Source organism: Melopsittacus undulatus, chromosome 2 (assembly GCF_012275295.1).
Source record: "Melopsittacus undulatus isolate bMelUnd1 chromosome 2, bMelUnd1.mat.Z, whole genome shotgun sequence".
NCBI lineage: Eukaryota > Metazoa > Chordata > Aves > Psittaciformes > Psittaculidae > Melopsittacus > Melopsittacus undulatus.
The window spans coordinates 35,613,307-35,630,542 of NC_047528.1; positions in this window are offsets into that span (position 1 = coordinate 35,613,307).

A 17,236-nucleotide genomic window follows, 5' to 3' on the forward strand; every position below is an offset into this window, starting at 1 on the left:
GTTTCTGACATTATCCCACCTGTATTCCTTTCACAATAGTGTTTATCAGAAAATGACCCATTCTTCTCTCTTTGGATTAAATTAAATTAAACTACCAAATAGCACTTTGTTGTCTGTGTAGAATGCGATTATAACACTACCTTTAATCTTGAATTTATCCTCAGTGGATTTTCACTCTTTGTAGGAGAGGTATATGGTGTGCATATTTCACTACAGTGCATATGAATGTTATGAAATAGAAATAAATTGGCTCCTTAGACTGATTACAATTTATTAAAAATTAGTAGTTCTTTCACATTTTGATTTCTTACTGATCTGTGATGGTTGGATTTATTTTAATTACCGTTAGGGGTGGAATTCAACTCCAGATACTAAAGTATTTAATATGAATACCTAAAAGTGTATGCTCCAGTATGAGAGTTGTCTAAAAAAATAGCATAAACAGTGTTGATGTGGGAGTTGATTCAGTACCTCAAATATGGTCCCTGACAACTATTCAGGGTGTCCTATAGTATCAAACTTGTCAGCCAGCAGCCACTCTAGGGAGGGACAGTTTTCCTATAGGTCCCTTTGTCATGTCTGCCAATTCAGTGCAGCTCTTGCTGATACATGCAATGCCAGTTCAACAAAGGAAAATGCAAATTCCAGCACCTGTGAAGGAATAATACCAGGCACCATGCTGGGGGACAACCAGAGAGAAAGCAGCTTGGCAGAAAACAATCTGGGAGCCGTCATGGGCACCAAGTTGTACATGAGTCAGCAAATGTGACTTTGTGGCAACAAAGTCTGAGGACATCTTGGGCTGCATTAGACAGATCATTGTCAGCAGGTCAAGGGAGGTGATCTTTCCCCTCTACTCAGCACTGGTGAGGCCACATGGGAATACTGGAGACACTCCAACAAAGAGCCAGAAAAATGTCTAAGGGGCTGGAGAATCTCTCCTATGAGAAAAGGCTGAGAGAGACGGAACTGTTCAGCCTGGAGATGGTTCAGGGGGAATTTTCTCAATGTATGTTAATATCCGCAGGAAGGGTGCAAAGGGAATGTGACCAGGATCTTTTCAGTGTGACATGGTTTAACCCCAGTCAGCAACTAAATACCACACAGCTGCATGCTCACTCCCTGCTCTCTCCCCACCTACATGCAGCCAACAGCAGGACACAGTGGTGCTCAATGACATTACAAAGAGGCAATGGGCACAAACTGAACCACAAACAGAACATCAGGGAACACATTTTTTACTGTGAGAGTGACAGTACTGGCACAGTTTTCTCAGGGAATTTGAGGAATCTTCCTCATTGAAGATATTCAGAAGTTGTCTGCATGTGGTCCCAGGCAACCAGCTCTAGGTGACCCTGGCTGATCAGGGGTTTTAGACTAAAGGACTTGCAGAGATCCCTTCCAAATTGAATCATGAAAGAGACACCTTTAAAATGTAGATTAATTTATCCTTTTATAGACATGTAATTTTAGGAAATAAATCACCTTATCTTAAAATGCCAGTGTCTCCACTGACTATAAAAGGAGCCTACCAAGCGTCACTCGGATGTAGGTATCTGCTGATCAAATCATACTTATTCAGATAAATGTGCCCCTAAGTTACTACAACTGACCAGAACATTGTTTCATTTTAGCAATTTGGGGCTGTATCTTGAAGGACAGCAACCCATCAGAAGGACCCATGATGGAGCTAGGGAAAAGTGTGAGGAAGGAGAGGGCAGAGAGGAGCTGTTATGAACTGACCATAACCTGTTTCCCACCTCCCTGTGATGATAAGGGCATGGGGGAAGGTAGAGGAGTTGGGAACTAAAGAATTAATTTAATTTTGCAGAAAACGGGGAGGGGGAGAGGAAGAGTGTTAGCTTATGTGTTAATTTCAGTACACCAATCTATTTTTATTGGCAATTGGTTAAATTCATTTCCCTCAAGTCAATTCTGTTTTGCTCGTAATTTGTGATTCAGAAGTTGTCTCTCTAACTTTGTCTTGCCCTATGAGCTTTTTTGTCCTACTTATGGGATATCCTGTTGGTTTTCTTGGCCATAGCAACACACTGTTCACTCATACTGATCTTGTTGTCCACCAGGATTCTCAGGCCATTTTCCACAGGGCTGCTCTCCAGTCAGGTAGACCGCAGCTAGTACTGCACTCCTGGATTGTGCCTACCCAGGTATAAGACCTTGTTCTTGTTGAATTTCATACGGTTCTTGTTGGTCCACTTGCCCAGCCTACCCAAGTCTTCATGCAGGGTGTGAAGTGTCTACTTCCTCACTCAGTTTGGTACTGTCAGCACACTTACTTGGTCAGGGTACACTTTTACCATTTTCCCGATCACTTACAAAGAGATTGAATTGCTTTGGGCCCAGTATCAATTCTCAGAGGACACTACTTGTGACAGGTTCCCAGCTTGAAAAAGAGCTCTTTACCACTACCCTCTGGGTGCAGCCTGCTAGCCAGTTCCCCACTCACTGCACAGATCATTTGTCAAGAGTCAAGGCCATAACACACCGGTTTCTCAAGGAAGAGACTGTGGGAGACAGAATCAAAAGCTTTAAGAGATATCCAGGTAAACAATGTCTACTACTCATCCCACATCACAGAGAAGGTTACTTTGTTGTAGAAGGCAGTCAGGTTGTCAAGCATGGTTTGCCCCTGGTGAATCTGAGCTGGCTTTTCCTAATCACATGATTCATTTGAATCATAATAGCCCCCAGGAGAATATATTCCATAACATTTTTAGGGACTGTAGTAAGACTGATGGGCCTATAATTTCCTGGATCCTGCTTTGAGCTGTTGTAGATGGGGGTGACATTTGCCTTCCTCCAGTCTTCTGGAGGACATCAGGATGGTATGCAGAAGATGCATACAATCATAGAATCATAAAATATTTCAGATTGAAAGGGACCATTAAGGAGTTTCTTTAATGTTCTGTCTAGTACAAACCCCTGCAACATGCAGTGACAACTTTAACTATATCAGGTTTCCCAGAGCCCTCTGCAGCCTGACCTTGAATGTTTCCAGGGATTCACCTACCACCTCTCTGGGCAACCTGTGCTAGTGTTGCACACCTTCATAGTAAAAGAATTTCTTTATATCTAGTCTGAATAGTGTAAAACCATTATCCCTTGTCCTATCACAATAAGCCCTACTAAAATGCCTGTCCCCATCTTTCTCATATGCCCCATCTAAGAACTGAAAGGAAGAAATAAGATCTCCCTGAAGCCTTCTCTTCTCCAAGCTGAACTCTCAATCTGTCTGCAGAGGAGAGATGATCCAGTCCTCTGGACCTCCTCTGGACTTGCACCAGTAGTTCACATCCTTCTGCAGCTGGAGGCCTTAGAGCTGAACACAGTACTCCAGGTGGGGTCTCGCAAGAGCGAAGTTGAGGGGGAGAATCACCTCCCTCGACCTGCTGCCATGCTTCTTTCAATTTGGTTCAGGATGTGAATGGCTTTCTGGCCTGCAAGAACATATTGCTGGCTGATACTCAGATTTTCATCCAGCGCCCCCCTAATTTTATGTAAATTTATGTCACATCATGTAAATTTATGTCAATTTACGTAAATTTATGTCACTTTATGTAAATTTGGAAAGTTTTGGTTTAAAGTCTTCCAGAACAGAAAGCCCTTATTTTTATTTTCATAATCAAATAGCTAAAATTTGTAATTTCATGCATTTTGTAAATTCAGCCTAATTTCTATATATTTTTTTGTATACTCATCTCAATGATCACTCTTCTGAGTAAAGCTGACTTTTGTTCTTATGTTTATTTCATTTTTCTGGGATTGTTTTTTTGTCCCCCTCCTGCCATTGTTCTGGCTCAGGCATTTGTTACTAAACATAAGCAGAACAATTCAGATAAAATAAGAACTTAGTGGATGGATACCTAAATGCAAATAACAAGCAAAATCTTACATTTTAGCTTGTTGATTAATTACTGTGATAAATATGAGACAGACTACCACTGTTGTCCTTAACATTATTAATTGTGAGTGACTCTGACATTATAGGATCTAGTTGTGATATTTTACATTGAGAACAAAAAAGGAATAAATTAATAAAGCTATTTTTTGGACTGTTGTATTTTAGAGTTTGAAACTGTAACAGTACTAACAGGCATTTAAAAAAATAAAAGCAAAATACACTAGCTGTATTTTCTTTTTCCATCAGTGCTAATATCAAGCTCTTTTTATTTAATAAGCAAAATCTTTCTTTACAAAAAACACAAAGAAACATATGACTATATATGTAGAACATAAGCTCTACGTGACCCAGTGATGTGCGCTTACAGCCCAGAAAGCCAACTGCATACTGGGCTACATCAAAAGAAGCATGACCAGCAGGATAAAGGAGGTCATGCTCCCCCACTACTCTTTTCTTGTGAGGCCACACCTGGAGTACTGCATTCAGGTCTGGGGCCCAAACATAAAAAGGAAAAAAATCTGTTGGAGTGAGTCAACAAGAAGGGCCAGAAAGAAGGCCAGAGGACTGGAGAACTTACCTATGAAGACAGGCTGAGAGTTGTGTTTGTTTACCCTATAAAAGAGAATGCTCCAGGGAGATCTTAGAGCAGCCTTCCACTACCTAAAGGGGTCTACAAGAAACCTGGAGAACTTTTTACAAGACCATGTAGTGATAGGACACTGGGGTATGGCTTTAAATTGAAAAAGGGTAGATTTAGATTATGTGTTAAGAAGAAGTTCTTTACCATAAGGGTGGTGAGACACTGAAACAGGTTGTTCAGAGAAGTTGTGGATGCTCTATCCCTGGAGCTGTTCAAGACCAGGCTGAATTGGCCTTTGAGCAATGAGATCTAGTGGAAACTATTCTGTCTTACAACAGGGGGGTTGGAAACAGATGATCATTAAGATCCCCTCCAACCCAAACTATTTTATACGATTCTAAACTCAATAAAAATAGAAATAATCTTCAATGTATTATTTTGGTTTTAGCAGGCTAAGTGAGGTAGTCACAAGCAGAAATGTGGTGTTTGTCTTATTGTCAACTGTAACAAACTGATGATATTTTCTGGAAATTATGCAGACTAATGGTACAGGAGTTAGATCACTTCTCATTTACTGAGGTTAATCAGAGAGTAGAGCAACATCAGTGCTTATGCTTTTTCAGCAGTATATTCCAGTGTGGTCTAGAGATGGAGTATGATGCATAGATTCGTACTTTGTTTGTTGCAGTGTATTAGAGAATAAATTTCTTAGAGGAATGTTTGTACGTATTCTCTATTATTTCTGTTATTAGCAGCTTTCAATGCTATTGACAATTTGTGCTGTTACTGCTCAGTGCTACACACAGTAAAGCCACTCCTGCTGAGAAAGACCTTCTGGTATTAAAAGGATGCTTATTTCAAATTGTAAGCATTGTCATTTTACATAAGCACACCTGATTGGACAAATTATTTTTAGTGCCTAGAGAGTCTAAGAAAGGCCAGCAAAAGCTCTGACCATTTAATGATGACCATTAATTCATTTCTTACAGACAAGCAGGACAGTTGTAATGTGATAGAAATAGTTGCTATCTCATAGAAGATTATTAAGTCATTATGATATTTGTCAAAAAAAGGAGATAATAGCGGAGTCTAAAACTGCAAAATATATTTGGAAGAGAAGAACAAGGTGATAGTTTATTGAACATAACAGCACACAGACATTCATTGAGGCTTTGCAGTCCCAAGTTATATGTTCAAGAACAATAGCAATGTTAGGTCAGGTGATAAGGGAAGTTAGGTAAGATATGATCTAATACTTCATCAGGAAACAAAGCATAGTTCACATCAATGAAATGAAGACCACAGAAACTCAGGTGTTACTAGAGTTGCACAGATTACAGACAGTATCTTTCTGAGTGAAAGTTACAAACCCACCCTAATTGCTTAGTGTCTTTGTACTTTAATAACATGGAAAAATACTACATCTTGAAACAAACTATTATTTTCTTTAGATGAAAGAAAATTGTCTTGGTCTCAGCATTAAAACATCATAATTGTCTTTACAAATTATTTGTTACTGCAACAGAAATTCCTCTCTGCAAGGTGCAAACTTTTTACTATTTCGTTGCCTAGGCTTTGTGTAAAGACTTTTGACTTGTTAGCTTTTATCACCCAGCATTTCTCTCTTCAAAGCACTTTATTCTTTTCAGGCTCTAATCCACCTGTTCTTCATCCGTGCTCAAACATTACTCAAATACCCTATTACCTGTGTTGTGTCTCTTTGCCTCTGAAAGAAAGCTGACTGGAGATTTAGGTTATTGGCATACTTCTGGCATTGTAGTCTTTTATACCCACCCAATATTTCCTAAGAATTCTATAGCCTAAGCTTTTTTAATCCTAATTCCAATGAATTAGAGGTGAAAAAAGATAACCTACCACCTACCAGTTTATTTGCATGAAGTTACTACTCCTAGTAGCCCACACATACAAGATTTAACAATAACTACCTTTTTATAATGAATGCCACCACTGTGGGAAAAAAGGAAAATCAGGCTAGATTATCTTAATCATGTAGAAAATGCACTAAAATTACTACATTTTCTTTTGAGTTATCCTTCTGTATTAAGGCAGTAATTTTTTTCTGCATAGTTTCCCTTGGAACCAAAGTAATAAAGGTGTAAAATGACATCACAATTACCACATTAAATCTATTGATGCAGAAATAATGACATGGATACACATACAGAAATGACCATTGATTAACAGATCTCATCCTTTTTAAGTGGGGAATGAGAGACAATCATCTGAAGTGCTGTGCTTCTCACCTCCAAACTTCCAGCAATTTCTTGCCATGATTCTCAGATCAGATAATTATGACAATTGAATGCAAGGATTACAAAAGCTTGTATTTTGTTCCCTAACAAAGTGTTTGCCACAGGTATGGCCAATGTTCTATTTTGAATGAGTGCCTAACTCTGATATGACCAAGACAAGTTGGGCACCTTTGAAAATGAAAGGTGCTTATGCGTTAGAAAGAGGAACAGTTAATCTTCTCCATCATTTAATCTGTGAAGGATCCTAGGAAGGACTTTTTTTTTTCGTGAAATGAAATTTATATTTCATTAAAAGCAATCATACTGAAAAATTTAAAAAAAAAAACTTGCTTGATTCAACTGTGTATATTTAACATATGCTGCCATCAGCATGAAAAATTCACTATTCTTATGAAATAGAAAAAAGGTCACAGAAGATTATTTCAATTAAATTGCAGTTCTTGGCAAATTAGAGTTTTGTTTGACTCATATATTTTCACCTTGATAGAAACCTCACACCAGAAAGAAAGTAGTTTTAAAATATTATTTTGGAAATTATGTGTATGCAATGGTATGCAAATGAGTGGTCAAGTTGATTTATCTTCACTTTCTGTGTCTTGAGATCCACGCCTTCCAATCTAAAAGCTCAATCTGCAGTGTATGAGATGATTTGAGAACATAATGAATTACTGACATAGGAAAGACTATTTTGAATTTCCTCTATTTAATTCCTGTAAAATTATCCCTGCATAACCTGCATAAAAGAGGAAATTGCTATTTTAATTTCCTCAGAATTTGGATTGGACATAGCTTTAGGTTTGACATAGTCACTGGAGATGTTATATATCCTAATGTATAATAGGCAGCAAATTCAGATCTAGTTATTCTGCTTTCAGTGGAATTTCATGTTGAGAATATAATTTAATTCTTCCTATACAAGCTTAGGAAAGAGAAAAATGCTGATCTACCAAAAAAGTAAAAACTCTATAGCTTTATTCTATTTTAGTGAAAGCAGCAACATGGTAGCTATGCCACATTTGAAATTAAAAAATTCTAAAAAAAATAAAATGTGTTATAGTATATTGAAAATCCATTTTCCTCCAAGAATATTCATTTATTCACAGTAGTTAAAACATAATTATCAAATAAGGATGGCATTGTTGTTCTATTTGGGAATGATATTAGCTGTGTTTTTATTGTCTCTGTAATTTTAAAAATGTTAATGTATGCCTACATTTGCAGCTCAAGTTTATTATGTTTAAGTTAATTATGTTTTCAGTTTTCCAGTCAGATATTTTACTTTTTGTTTGATTTTCCTGTGATAGTTAATTATTCTATCAGTAGATGTGACCTTTTTTCTCAACACAGAGGGGGGATACATATTTATTCACAGAAACATGATTTTACATCCTAAATTAGATAATAAAAGTCTTGTTGCATTCTGACAATGTGCATTACTACGTTTTTTCTTAGAAATGTGGCATTATCTGGTAATATCACGCAAATACCAAATAAAAGAAACACTTTTACAAACCAGAATAAAGAAGGTAAAAAGAGCAGGGTACTATGAATCAATTTCAGACCCTATATATTTCAGCAACTGTTTGATAAATTGGCTAGAAGATAAAGATATAACCAATTGCAAACACCAATCTAATAGCTGGCAGAACAGAATAATATTAATTTTATGACCTCAAATTCAACTTCTTTTTTTAAACTGTTCTAACTCAAGCATAAACAAGAAAGCTTGTATTGGGTTAATTTGCATGTTGCTTTTTTTTTTAATAACAATGATTAATGAAGAAATGCTTATTGTGGATTTAATTTTCTTTGGAACGATGGGAATGTGAGTTTAAATTATGCAATACAGCTACAGTTAATGTAATTTTAAAATAAATTAGTACTATTGCAAATGAAAAAGATTCTATGAATCATTGTTCAAATGTATTACTGTACTATAATTAGTACATGGATGGAACACAGTTATATATTACTTAAATTTTATGTTATCAAGTAATTGTTAAACAAAAGTAACTACTAATGTCATCAGGAGCTCAGATACATAATAAGTAATGACAGTGTGAAGTCCTAATTAAAATAAAAAAGTAAATAAAGTGGGCATCACCCAATCTTTATAAATTACATACCAACCATTCTCTGATTTTGATCCATCAGTCTGTCCAATTTTTCTGTAAAAAGAATTGTAGAAGCTGATCCCTTTGCATGTCTTCATCTCCCAAATCTTTAACCTATCTAATACAGTTGTTAGGAATCAGAACCATTCCCCTCACTGCAATAGAAAAGAGAATGATGAGGGGACTAAGTATGGAAGCAAAGGATTACATATGGATGTCAACACTGCCAGTAATTTGCCAAAAAAAAAACCAACCAACCCGAATCATTCTTTGAAAAGTTTTAATTTTTGCCCAAGCATCTGTTCACTCCAGCATATCTATTTCTGTTGGATAGATAATGCAGCAATGGAAAATGGCTCCATGGCTGCTAAGAGAGAACAAAGGCACTGGAGAAATGGCAGAGACACAAAGACTTCTGGAAGCAATCCACTAGGGTCTTATGCAATCAGGTAACTTGATTCCCTGTGAGCTCACAAATTCTGCTGCCTTTTGTATTTAACTCATTTCCAAGTATCATTCTGGAATAAACCATACAGTTTTCATCAAGTCAAAACCCCGGTGAACTTCTAAAGATTACTTGCCCCAGATGCCCCTCCTTTTCAGCAATAAGAAGGATGCTGTACTAGTTCTTCTTTTACTGTGGTGCATCTACATGTTTCTGCAAACTCTGCAAGGCTTGCATCTCAAATAGAATCATAAAATCTGTTCCAGTACCTCATCACACTCACAATAAAGAACTTCCTCCTTATATCTAACTTAAACTTCCCCTCTTTAAGTGTAAACCCATTACCCCTTGTCCTATCACTACCGCCCCTGAGGAAGAGTCCCTCCCCAGCACCCTTATAGGCCCCTTCAGATACTGGAAGGCTGCTATGAGATCTCCAAGCAGCCTTCTCTTCTCCAGGCAGAACAGACGCAACTTTCTCAGCCTATCTTCCTACAAGAGGTGTTCCAGTCCCCTGATCATCCTCGTGGCCCTCCTCTGAACTTGCTCCAACAGTTCCATGTCCTTCTTATGTTGAGGACATCAGAACTGCACACAGTACTCCAAGTGGGATCTCGCAAGAGCAGAGCAGAGGGGCAGGATCACCTCCTTCAACCTGCTGGTCACGCTCCTTTTGATGCAGCATAGGATATGGTTGGCTTTCTGGACTGTGAGTGCTCACTGCTGTCTCATTTTCATTTTCTTATTGACCAGCACCCCCAAGTCCTTCTCCACAGGACTGCTCTGAATTAATCCTCCACCCAAATTATAGAATAATAGAATAGTTAGGATTGGAAAGGACCTCAAGATCATCTAGTTCCAACCCCCCTGCCATGGACAGGGACACCTCACACTAAACCATAGCACCCAAGGCTTCATCCAACCTGGTCTTGAACACTGCCAGGGATGGAGCATTAAGAACCTCCATGGGCAACCCATTCCAGTACCTCACCACCCTAACAGGAAAGAATTTCTTCCTTAGATTCAGTCTAAACCTCTGCTGTTTAAGTTTGAACCCATTACCCCCTGTCCTGTCATTATGTCCCTAATGAATAGTCCCTCCCCAGCAACCCTGTAGGCCCCCTTCAGATACTGGAAGGCTGCTATGAGGTCTCCACGTAGCCTTCTCTTCTCCAGGCAGAACACCCCCAACTTGCTCAGCCTGTCTTCATACAGGAGGTGCTCCAGTCCCCTGATCATCCTCGTGGCCCTCCTATGGACTTGTTCTAACAGTACCATGTCCTTGTTATGTTGAGGACACCAGAACTGCACACAATACGCCAAGTGAGGTCTCGCAAGAGCAGAGTAGAGGGGCAGGATCATCTCCTTCGACCTGCTGGTCGTGCTCCTCTTGATGCAGCCCAGGATACGGTTGACTTTCTGGTCTGTGAGTGCACACTGCTGGCTCATGTTCATTTTCTCATTGACTAACACCCCCAAGTCCTTCTCCACAGGACTACCATGAATTTCCTTTTTGCCCAACCTGTAGCTGTGCCTGGGATTGCTCCCACCCAGGTGTAGGACCTTGCACTTGTCATGGTTAAACTTCATGAGGTTGGCATCAGCCCACCTCACAAGTGTGTCAAGGTCCCTCTGAATGGCATTCCTTCCCTCTAGCGTACCAACAGAACCACACAGCTTGGTGTCATCAGCAAACTTGCTGAGGGTGAGCTCAATTCCATTGTCCATGTCAGCGACAAAGATATTAAACAAGACCAGTCCCAACACCAATCCCTGAGGGACACCACTCGTTACTGCTCTCCAGCTGGACACTGAACCATTGACCACAACCCTTTGAGTGCAACCATCCAGCCAGTTCATTATCCACCGAGTGGTCCACCTATCAAATTGATGACACTCCAATTTAGAGACAACGATGTCATGTGGGACAGTGTTGAACGCTTTGCACAAGTCCAGGTAGGTGACGTCAACTGCTCCACCCCTGTCCATCACTTCTGTAGCCCCGTCATAGAAGGCCACCAAGTTTGTTAGGCAGGATTTTCCCCTAGTAAAGCCATGCTGTCTGTCACCAAGCACATTTCTCTTTTTCATGTGCCCTAGCATGCCTTCCAAGAGAATCTGCTCCCAGATTTTGCCAGGCACAGGTGTGAGACTGACTGGTATGTAATTCCCTGGGTCATCCATTTTCCCCTTCTTGAAAATGGGGGTTATATTTCCCTTTTTCCAGTCATCAGGAACTTCACCTGTCTGCCATGATTTTTCAAAGATGATGGCCAGTGGCTTTGCAACTTCATTTGCCAGCTCCTTCAGGACCCATGGATGGATTTCATCAGGTCCCATGGACTTGTGTACATTCAGGTTCTTAAGATGGTCTCGAACCAGATCCTCTCCTACAGTGGGCCCAAGGTCTAGGTTTTCACAGTCCCTGCGTCCGCCCTCCAAGACTTGGGTGGTGTGGTCAGAGCCTTTGCCAGTGAAGACCATGGCAAAGAAGCCATTCAGAACCTCAGCCTTCTCTAAGTCCTGTGCAGCCAGTTCTCCCGAAAGCTTCCGGAGAGGGCCTACATTGTCTCTCTGTGTAAGAGTGTATGCTGTCATCCACATCACAAGAAACACATATTTTCATTATTTGCTGCAAAATGCATCTCTAGGAGTTGAGATACAGTCCTGCTCTCATTATGTTAGCAACTGTGAAGTTTAAAAACATTTAATGGTGTACCATAACAAGCCAAGTTGACTCTGTGTTTGACTCTCAGTTTGATGCCTGGACAAACTCTTATAGAAGTAGATATCTGACCTATGCCTGACTGCATTTTGCAGTAAGAATAAATGGAACTGATGGAAACTCTTTTGGAAGTGAGATGGAGGTGAGATTGTAGGCGATGATGCATACAACCCTGTAAGAAGACTGAGACAAGCCTTGTCTTATCACTGAGGGAGGGTAATACCTAACTATCCACCAAGAAGACCATCTGAGAAATGTTTTTATGTGTCATAAACTAGTGTGTTCTGTTTATCACGTCCTTCCATCTGAATAATTTTTGCTCAAGAAAAGGAAAGGAATAAAGAGCGGGGGGGGGGGGGGGAGGGGGGAAGGAAAAGGAAGGAGAAAAAAAAGGAAAAATAAAAGGCAGCAAATTGTTCTTGTAGCTCCCTTGTGATTTTAAATTGTCAGACATAAAAAAAAAAAAATTACTGTTGATGGTTCCAACTAGGATATCATCTCATGCTTGGAAACACCAAAACTTTTTTTAAAAGTCATTAGAGTAATATAAACAAAAGCTCATTCACAGCTGCATCATAAATACTTATTACAAAAATAATTGCTAGATGTAATAATATTCTTACATTATCTTATCATAAAATGACTTACAAACATATTAAGACCCTATAATGGATGGTAATATGAAACAATGAGATAAAACAATATGCACATTTTCTTAAAACAGTATACGTACTTGCTATACTTAATGTATGACTTGAAGTTATGAAGTGTACTACAGAGTGCCATGTAATTTGATAAATATAAAGAATTATGTACACAAAACTGCACATATGGTATAAGTAATTTCCCTGAGGAGAGAGATGACATAATAATAAACTTCAAGCACTGAGCTCAAATGATTTGTTAATGTCACAAGTAATCCCAAATGGAATTAGAGTTTCTTATGTACACTATGAGTGTATGCAATTTTTATAAAATAAAGTAAAAGAAATAATTCTTTCTGATCACCACTACTAGTTTAAGAATAAATGTAAGCAATATTTTACCTTGTATTTCCTCAAACTGCTCACCACCTTTCTTTATCCATTCTTCTCAATCATTCCCAACAGATAATATTTTCAATCAAATCCACTTATTGCAATGAATGTCCTCAGGGGAGAGCATGAATCAGTATAAGATTAATGTTATCTAGAACATTCAGTGAGCTACTAATAAAACTATTGAATACTCACAAAAGGGAGATATTACAGAAGGAAACAAACTTAACATTTTCTGGGGACATACCTGGGATAATCCCCACCCAAGACAAAGAATGGAGTAATTCTGTATAGCCTTGCTTCCGTTTCCATTAGTTACTTCTTATATAAGGCTTTAAAAAATGAAAACAGGTTTCCCTTCTGTCTACCTCCTAGAACTCACAGTTTAATATGTTTCCTTCTCTAACAGAAAAACAGCCCACAGTGTTAGGTATTAGTGCACTGTATTTTGTCGGAAAGCTAACTAAATGGACAATACACTTTTCTTTATCTGTTTTTTTTAGTCCATTTATACAAAATAATGTCATTCTAAAATTACAAATATTTTCAGTAACTGCACAAAACGAAACATCAAAGGATGAATCATCTCTATGATACAAGAGCAAAGTATTTGCTATCCAATCTGTTATTTTTGAGCATATTCTTGCAAGAGGTCTGCATTGTCATCTCTGACACCCGTTGTTTAAGAAAACCAAGATGCATACTGAAATAAAATGCTGAATACAGAAAAATAAGTCTTAACATGTCCAACAAAATATCATGTGCTACCTTGTGTAGAAGAGCTAATAAATTGGTATCAACTTAAATATTACTTTTTATTTCTGTTCTGTATCAGTGTCATTTACTTCAACGATAGTTCAGAAAATGTTCACATTTTTTTTTAACAAAAGGCTTATAGTAAAACAAGATCCCTGAAATTAATTTAGTAATAAACAGAATCACATGTAATCATGCACTTTTTTTTTTTTTTGCTATATTCTTCTAGATTAAGGACATTCAAACTCCAGCAGCCATGTGCATCCTTTTATGAGTAAATAATCTCTTTTTAACTCTGAAATCAATGAGGTTCTTCAAAATAACTTAACAGCCCAGTGCAGTCTCACAGATTTATGTTTTTCTAGTGTTTACCTATTCTGGTCATCTGGAAACATTTTTCATGGGTTGTTGGCCCTTAGAAATTCTTGCTGGGGCTATGACTAGAAGCACAGTGCAGCTAATTGCATTTTGTGCGTGTGTGAAAAAACATTTTAAAACTTTTCCTTTTAGAAAATGGATTTTTTAAAAGTCAATGAAAACCTTTTTTCTTTTTCAAAGTGGGCATAGGGTAAAAGAAAAATTTACATTGCTTTGTAAGGAAATGTATAAGTGTTTTCTTTGTTTTGGGGAGGGTGTATGTGGGGATTGCATGGGTTTTTATTGTTGTTGTAGTTTTTGAGGGGGTTGGGAGAGATTGTTATAAAACCCACCAGAAAGAATCATCTTCAAAATTCAATTAATCTTCTTGAGTGTTAGTGTTTGATTTGGGAGTTTTACATTTTTGGTTTGTATGGTATATGTTCTGGAGATATATATCTCCCTATCTTCCCAATGTATTCACATCAGAAGGGCCCATGGATGAACTAGTCTACCTAAAGGAACATCTAATACTCACTTTGATTGGTCTTTTAAGTGAGTGTCAGAGTAGAGGAATCTAATTCAGAGATGCACAGACCTGAGAACACTTTTTTTTCCTTCAAGATGATTGTATCTAGCTGTGTCAAAACAGCTAGCAGGTTGCCAAAAAAAACCACAAAAATACTAGTCTTCCGAATATAAAAGTTCCCAGTACTTGAATAATATCCTGACCAAGAAGAAAGAAGGTCAGAATTAAAGAATTAAGTTTAATCAAGCTGCAGTTTTATTAATGTAACTCATTTGAAAGATATAAAATTATTTTGTAAAATACAGGTCATTATTTCCTGCAAAATTATTCCACCTGGGAAAGTGTTGACATCAGTACCCTTTTCTCCACAGCTGGTTTCTGGCTTAAGACTCGTATCTAGCCATTCTTTCAATAAACCAGCAAACAAGGAGGGATATTTTCTATCTTCCCTTATCCCCCAGTTTTTGATATATAAGCTTAATAATCTCTAAAATCAATGTCCTACCACATTCCATTTTCCAGGGGAACTTCAAATTATGACATTTTTATTATATCTGAGTAATTTTGTATATCTTACAAAGCAATCCACAGGACTACTAAAATGATAAATCTAGGCAGCCCAATCCACTCATGGACAATTTATTTTTTCTACTATAAATATTTTTATATAAAAATTTACATGCACAAACACACACAACTATAAAGATTAAGCAGTAATATATAGTCCCACTGACAAGCTATTATAATTCAATTCACCATATATCCTTGGGATATCAGGAGAGTAGAGTTCATACTCTGAATAGGAGGTTATAGAACAGCTTTTAAATTCAGTCTATTTCCAATTTATTCTTCATTTCCTTGTCTGGTTGCCTTGTAAGGTTTTCTGTTCCTTACACAAGGCTGGTATCTTATGTTAATTTCTGTTGAATGAGTCAGTGTGAAATAAGGCAATTATGTTGATGCATTGTTTTTTCTTGGTTTGGTTTTTCTTTTCTAATTGAAAAGGAACATGTTTATTTTGACAAAGTAAGATGATATGTTAATAAAATTTAATGAAAATAAATGCTAATATTGTAATCAAATTAGGCAATGTAAAAATAATTGAATATTAATTTTTTAATTTTGTTATTTTATTCTTCCATAAATCTTGTGATATAATTTTATTATACCTAGTTACAGGAAATTCATATTTCATTTAAATGATTTTTTATGTATTATTTCTACTGTAGTACTATTCTTGAAAGAATATGTGGCATGCATTCAATTCGCAGTTTTAAAAACTGTCAGTAGTTTCCAAAATTTTTATATATGTGCTTATATATTAAGGGCCGCAGATTAGCCCATGTAATATATTGTGTCAGCTTAGAAACTCCTGAGCTACTCAGCATGGGTAGGGAATGTGAAAGAAATCACTATGCCTAAAGCACTTTGAGAAGTGAATCAATCTTCTCAAATCCCCAAGTAGACTAGCACAGTCACTACATCTATCCAGAAAATTGATCCTATGCAAAGATTAAATGAGTGTCTGATTGACAGGAAAGGTTTTATACAGTCTCTCAAATGTCCTCAAGAAACAAAAAACTAATGTGCAGATTTTTTTCAAGGCTGCCTTTCCCAGACACTACCAAGGGAAGCGAAATCCATAAAAGCACCAATACCCTCACTGCAATTCTAAACAGAGTCCTGACTTCATCCGACACAGATGCTTCAATGCCAGATAAAATTTCAATATTAGAATACATGTTGCAATATTTAATTATCAGAATACTAGACCTCACAGGAGCACTAGCTATTATGTAGTATGCATTCTGATTTGAAAAACTTGCTCTGGTGCCTGCCTGTCTACTGCTGTCTTTTGTAAGACTCACCACAGAATGAGTTCATAGTGAGTAATATAGAGAAAAGCAAATATTAGCATCACAAATTTTGTGGATAAATATGATCCAGTTTTATAACTGTTTGTCCTCTCTTCAAATTTTGGATATGAAAAATTAAAATCTCAGTGGTTAGCAATAATGATTTTTGTGTTAAGAGCACAATGTCTTTATTTTTTGTGCCTTTTTGCAATGTTCAGGCCTGGACACCACCACCAAAAACAATTGTTTTAATCTCTGGTCTGAGAAGCATTCTCAGGTAAATGAGTGTGCCTGTCTGGCTCTGATGTTCTGTGCAAAGTATATATTTCACTTTCACATGACTAAAGCAAACCTCAATTTATGTAGCACAAACCAATTTAGAAATCCATTGGCAGTACACACTATATGGCTAAAAAACCTGGTATACATTCTAGCTCCAACTAAGAAGTTAAAACTGCATCTTACTCAGTAGAGACAAATAATTTGTGCATGTTGAGCTATAGTAATCCCATGATATTTGAATAATTAGTATATTGAACTATTTTTTTTTATTGCAGCAGAGGTAATAATGAAGCCCATGCAAGGACTATTATGAATATTTTTCTCTTGTTAACTTAAAACTTCAAAACTTACAAATCAATT